Source organism: Gavialis gangeticus, unplaced genomic scaffold (genome assembly GCF_001723915.1).
Source record: "Gavialis gangeticus isolate Ggan-Ray unplaced genomic scaffold, GavGan_comp1, whole genome shotgun sequence".
In the NCBI taxonomy this organism is placed as follows: domain Eukaryota; kingdom Metazoa; phylum Chordata; order Crocodylia; family Gavialidae; genus Gavialis; species Gavialis gangeticus.
The window spans coordinates 5667088-5674405 of NW_017729019.1; positions in this window are offsets into that span (position 1 = coordinate 5667088).

Here is a 7318-nt window from a genome sequence, read left to right on the forward strand (position 1 = left end):
TTTTCTGTTTCAGGGGCGCAGGCAGGAAAAAAAGAAAGAAAGTAGAAGGGTACAGAAACAATGCCTGCCCCCAGGAACCTGCAGGCTTTGCTATGCATAGAAAAATGACAATGACATTTGGCAGCCTCTCAGCAGACATGCAAAATGCAATGCTTTTGTTGCGACAGTACAAAGAACACAGCCTTGTACTTGTGTCTATTATAACTGTTCTATTTCAACAACTTCACTCCACTGGGCAGTGTTCCCATGAGCAGCATATTGTGACTACCACCTTGCTTTCACCACTTGAGAGCAATGCTTTGGCCCCTAGTGTAGCTTCTAGCATCCACTGTCACACCTAGGACTTAGAGATGTCTTCCCATTATACACTGGGATGGGGCTCCTTGGAGAAGGTAGGACTGGTAGCTTGGGAGCCGCATTCTGGTGGCAGAAGAGAAAATAATGGCATTTGCCATAGGGCTGCTATGGCTTGTATTATGCAGGATGTCACACAGGACTTTCCTATATATCGCTCTTGGCCTAAGAAGCCATATTCATATTCTGGTTTAGGAAGTGACTATATTGCACAGCAGAAGTTGACCATAGCAACATTATAAGGACATGTCAGATGGATAGATCCTGAAATTATAGCAAGGCCAAACTATTCAGGTTGTGCCAGGAGGATTTTGGTACTGTACTGGGGTAACATCAGCTTTAACGGGGCTGTGATATTAAACCAACAGAGATTGGTCCTAAATGTGGTAGGCTTGTGTACAATTTGGGCAGGTGACTGCACAGGCCACAGAGTGAGGCGCACTTGGATCAAAGAGAAATGACTGCCCCTCCCAGTCATCAAGCCTAAAGCCTCATGCTTTAAAGTGTGAGGATATATATACACACTGATCACCACCACATGCAGCTGCAGTGAGCTCCAGCTGTACTGAGTGGCTCCCCAGTGTTACGTCCAGTAATATTAAATTAGGCCTTGTACCAGGTATTATTTCCAAGACTAGGACAGAGTGGCTAGGGACAGACATTCAGAAAGCTGGAGCATGAATTGAGTCAATCTTTGCAGGTTAGTCTAACCTGCATAGATTGAACCAATTTGCAAGTGAACAGACATTCACTTTTGACTCCAGAAATTCAGGCACATGCCTGCAGCAGCTCAGGCCAGAAGCCGGGGGGTGCTAGAATGAGCCCTCGGCTGGAGGGAAACTAAGCTGGGGGTGAGGCCAGGCCCAGGAAGACCTGAATATGACTGGGGAGGGGTTTAAACCCTGACCCTGGCCTGCAGAGACCCCAGCTGGTCTGCCTGGAGTGGAAGGGAGAAGCAGCCCATGTCAGGGGTCCCCAGCCCCTTCACCCCTGCTCACTTGCTGGCTGGTGGCAGGAGCAGGGGCAGGGCCAGACCCAGGAAGCTTGAGAAGAAGCAGCCGTTTAATCCTCCCATTGCAGGAGGGGGAGGGATGGGGGCGCAGGCACCGATAAGTTCTGCTCATGCACCTGGGACCATGTACCCAGGACCACACCAGCCAGACACCAGTAGCCAGAGGGAAGGGCAGTGGGGGGAGGTGTTTAATCCCCCTGTTGCTGTCAGGATCTCTCTGGGAGGGGCTCTGAAGTGTGAGCTTGTTTTCTACTTATATACTGTGTTTCTTATCATATAATTAGCTTAAGCCATTCCATGCAACGCATAGTAATAAACTTATTTCCACTTACTACAGATGATTAATCTTGACTACATTTCCCAGTTTTAGATATCTATTTCATTCTTAGGTGGGGGTCAGTTTTGCTGCCGATTGTTCGTCTGTTCCCAAGCCAAATTTCCTTATTTTGGTTGGCCCATTTCTTATTTTGACGTTGGTCATCCAGACAAGATGGCTCCAAGCTTCTTCTTTTTCTTCACCACAAATGGATCATGGTCAAAATGACCCTCATGTCATCTCTTGTTGCTGAGTTACAGCTTTGCAGCTCAGTTGAAACCAAGGTTAAATTGGCCAGCCTGAAGACTCAAGCTAAGCAAAGTTAAGAGAACAAAAACTCAGGCCCCCAGGCCTCTCAGTCCCAACACCAAGAGGTAACAAAAATGCTAAGGACCAGATTCCTAAAGGGACTTGGTCATGGTAATGCTGAGCATGACTATACCTAAGTTTTAAGCACCCAGAAAGCTTAGATAGGCACCTACAGTTCTGCTACTGAGCCTGTCCAGGACTTTCGCCATCTTGGTCGAGTGGAGCATCTCATGCCTACATCACTTCTAAGCCTATTGGGATTCACAAACCAGGTATTCCTGTGCCTAAGGCCAAGCCATGTCAGCACATACCTAACATGCCCCAACAGCACAGGAACTGGGACCACTTCCATTCAAAACCATTTCTGAAGAAGGAGGTGATGATGCCCAACTAAGAGCAGGGCTCTTGAGAATCACTCGCTTGGACTTAGGCACATACATACATTCTGCATAAATTGCATTTTATGAACCCAAGACCTCTTCTGAATGTGGTCCCCAAGCAACTAATTGTTTCCACCTTCTTTAATAGTGGACAGATCCCAATATTTGGGACAATTGCAGTATTTGGGACAATCTCTCACTCATGCAAATCTCCTTATTGAATCCAGTGCAAGTAAGTTCTGCATCTCCAATAAGTATAAATACAGAAATCCCACACTTTACTGGCCTTCCTGGGACTTTGGATGCTCCACCTCTCTCAAAGTCAGGCCAGGTGCCTGCTTTTAGAGTAGATTATCTGTTAAACACCCAGATTTGTTGATATGGGACTTAATTTCCAGACTTGTTGTGCATCCGTGGTTCTACATGAAGTCAATAGGAACCGGCGTGGTCAGCACCTCTCTCAGCTTACCATCAGGATGTCACTAGCTGGGCATCCCCAAAATTGAAGCCTCTGAAACTAGAAGTCTGTCTGAGAAAGTCTGGTCTGCTGTATTGGAATATAAAACCCTCTCTCTCGTCTTTTTTTTTGTTTTGTTTTGTTGGAGTTTTTTTGTTAATGAGCCACTTGTCACTGATGGGCATGTCTTCCTGCGGTTGCTTAGCAACTCTGCTAATAGTGCTACACACACAATTGAAGCTCGGATGCTCTCAATGGTAAGAGAAGCTAAGCTAAACATAAAACTAGGATCCTTCTCTCCCCACCCCCAGCAAGTGTCTGTTTATTGATAGTTAATAATATCTGGGGAATTTTAAAGGCTGCACAATGCATTAAAAAGCAATAATTCAACAACCTGGATTTATAGCTGGGGTTATGGAATGATTATAGCAGAGAAAGCTGCTTTAAGCAAGGAAGAGGATAACAAAAAGATAGAGGGACAAAAATTAAGGGAGTGCAGAGACTGCCATTAGCAAATCACATTTAAAATAGCAGGAGAAATAACATAAGTGACGCAAGGCTTAGTCATGCATGAAGAGGTGATAAGAAAAAGCCAGGCTGGCAGTTTAAAGGACAAGTCAGATGGATGGGGATTTTTCTAGTGCCAAAGGTGTGGAAAGTAAATGCTTCACTAGAATGTTTGCAAAAGAAACCGGTGATCAAAATCCAATGATTTGGATGCGATTACATTTGCTCCTGGAAAAAGTCATTACAAACCTAAAATGGGTTTAATCATTTATCCCCTCGGCTCAGCGCTTCTGGAAATTAAATCTATTAAGAGTTATAGCAAGCGTTTACAGTGTTGCTTGTAGATGAATATAAATAAATCAATAAAAATTGAGGGTTTGCAAAGGAAGTAGGATATTTGATTGGTAGGGTGGTATATCAATGAAGGTATGATGGTGATAAAGGTGAAAGTTATAGTGCAATAGTTTCAGAGAACAAAGGACCTGTATGGTTACATTCATGGAAGTGTTACCTGACTTCATTATTTGTATGACATTGTCATCTTGGGGCTCCGACCGAGATCAGGGTCCACTGTAGCTTGTGCTATACAAACCCAAAGTAAAAGACAGTGCATTTTCTGATAATTTTACAGTCTGAATAGATACCTTTCACCGTATAACCACATATTGATTATACAATGTTAGAATCCTAACAGGCAACATTAGCTACAACCAGAAACTCTGACCCAAGCATTGGAACGCAACATTTGTAGAATAAGGAGCAATTTCACACTGATATAATATACTAAATAATTTCATATTGTAGGTCTTTTTGACACATACATTTTAGTTCAGGTCTGGATCTGAAATGCATCCTTGTAATGACAGGTAAAGTAATAAATACTGTATAGACACTATGTGATATGTGAATGGTATGCATGATGGTATACAAATGTTGCAGTACAGATTGAATACGGACAGCAAACTATGCTCTTCTGTTTACCATGTGTCAACGTGTGAGTCACAGGGTATTTAATCAAACTGAAATCCAAAGCATTTAAAAACGGTTGAACTGATTTTTAGCACAGGGCATAATTGGCTGGTGGAACATGCTGCTGCAAGGTTTCGATGAATACAAGTATTAAAAAGATTCAGATAAAGATGAGAGAGTCAGATGGATACGGGGACATAACTCATAGTTCAATAAGAGACTTTAAAAACAGGAGGGTTGTAAACTCTCCTGCTTCAGGGCTGGAGCTAACCATTCCTGTCCCATAGCAGCTGGACATTTCAGACCGGGCTGCAAGGGGCACTTCTCATACATTGCTCAGACACAGCTGGACCTATGAAAGCCAGTGCTGGGTGAGATTAAGCCATGGCCTTATTTGCTTTGGTGATTCCCATGAATGCCTGGACTCACACCATAAACTTCATTCAGATCATGGTGTTTTGGTTCCCTCTGAGAATCCAGGCAAACTAGCAGGAAGAAAGCATACGGTCCAGCCTTTAACTCATACCCCTGCAGCATCCAGCTGCCAACACTTGGAGATCTATGGTTCAGAAATCCCGCCAGTGTGCTAACATGATGATGGCCCTTTGTGCCACTGGGAGCAGGAGGGAGCAAAGAGCTGAGATGGCAGGAACTGCAGCACCACATCTTTTATTCGACAGGAAGGAAAAGGACCATGAGAAGACTGATTAGAAGAGTCTTCATCAGGCTGACTGGTCTGGTCAAGCACAGGACTGTGAATCCAGACACCTGCAATCTCTCTCTGGCTCTGCCACTGACCCGTAGTCATGTCATGTTCTTTCTCTGTGCCTCAGTTTCCCACTGCGTACAATCATGGTACAGTGCATCACTTGTTAAGGGTTTTGACTGCGGTAGATAAAAAGCACTACCTAGCAGCTAAGTGCTGTTCCAAGCTCCATCTCAGCTGGACTGCATAAACTTCCCTGTGCAAAGAGAGGAGGCCCAATCTGAACTCTTTAGGTTTTTGAAATGCCACCACCCAACATAATGGTGCAACAGACAAAATATAGAACTGGGCTGACCTAAAATAGCAGGCAGAGAATGGTGCCTGGCTGTGTTACTGCCAGCCTTGATTAATCCTTCTCAGTTTGCATACTTTATTCAGATTTTTGTTTATACAAATAAAAAAAAAAATCAGATTAACAAGGAACCCGGTACATACAGTACATGCCATGAGTAAGATGAAATCTTTCTGATACCCAGACATACAGGCCAAATTAATCAACTGTGGATTAACCGGGTCAGTCTGTAATTTAATAACAAGAGAGATCAGGGATCAAAGTTAAAAAGGGGCTGGAGTCAGGCAGTATTTCCATATACAAAGGGCTGTTAAAATGTGGCATAAGCTGCAAAAGGCAGCAGCAAAAGACAGATGGTGTGAAATTAGTTCCACAGAAAAGCAGGCATGTTTTTCTAAGGATGCAGGAGTGTCTACAACTTTGATGCGTATTTGGGAGTAATCCAACATCCAATGAAGTCAGTGAGACCGTTTCCATTAGCTTCAGCATTTTGGATTAGGATTTTAGGTTCAGATTCAGGAAGATTTAAGCACATGCTTAAATTTAAGTATGTTTCATTGCCTTCTGGAACAAAGATGTTCTCCTGAATCAGCCCTTCCAGCTGTGATCATTTATTTCCCACCCAGATTAATAAATACTAAGTATCATCATTATTATTTTCCCACAACCACATAAGACCTCAGGAGGAACACAGTCGCTTATCAAGGTTTAATTTAGACGGTTGCATTAGTGATCTTAGGATGCATCAACTTTCTTAGCAGAGGGTTAGCAAGCAGGGTTTTTGCCCTAGGTGGTAGCTGCATTAGGGGTGGCTTAGCTTCTGAGGGGACTATGACCTTTTAATAGAGCTAAATTCATAATTGTTGCTGCTGCTATTATGCCTCACATTCACTGCTTGCGCTGCTGTATATACAGAACATGGTATGTCATGAAGAACCATACTGAAACCATACTTACCGTTGAGGCGCTGAATCACTTTCACCTTTGTGGCCAAGTTGTGGAATCTTCTTAGCTTATTATTATATATTCAGTAGTTAAAGAGCTTTAGAAATGAATGTATATTTTGATAGATGGACAATTACTTATGCAGTGATTGATTAGTGTGCATCAAAGAACCAGTTACATTTAAGATGGCAATAATGAAGAGCCTGATCCAAAGCCAAAGGGAGTCCTTCCTGATGGTTCCTAATCTGCTTTGACATTTATATATCACAGGCAGATGCAGACAAGAACACCAAGCCAAACACAGCCTTACTTTTTGTGCACTTACAAATCTCACTCGTGAGACAGAGGCAGATCCCAGTTTTGGTTCCAGCAGTTCTCTCTTGGACACCTGCATCTATGACTTACCGTTCCCCCAGTGAAAGAGTGGTTGCATCTACATGTGTGATTTACTGCGGAGTAGGCTAATTAACTGCAGAGTCAGGAGTCGCCATCTACACATGCGATGCTATTAGCCTACAGTAAACTACTTAACACAGCCATTACAGTGGAGTAATTAACTGTGATTAAATGTACATGTAGATGCTGACCATGGGCATACATTGCATCTGCTCAGTGTGCCTGTGCGAAGTGGCTGGTATTCACTTTGGATTCAGATTCAGCCAATTTGGGGGACAGCGATTCGATTTGGTGATTCAAAGCTCTGTCCCAATTTGATTCGGCCCATCCCCCGCCCCTCTCCCAGCCCGGCAAAGGCTGCCCTGCCCGCCCCAGCTCCCAGCACTTGGGGGGAAAAAAAGTCTACCCCCGTTACTCCCCTTACTCCCCCACAGGTGCCCCACCCAGGCCGGCTCTGGCCCTTTAAGAAAAAAAAACCCATGTGGGGGCTGGGGGAGCAGAGGGTAAGGGGGCTCGTGCAGAGCCCTCCCCATGCGGTGTGGGGCAGTAAGGGGCAGCAGGGCTTGCCCCCTCACCCGGCATCACCCGGTGAGCACCGGGGCTTTTCTTTAAAGT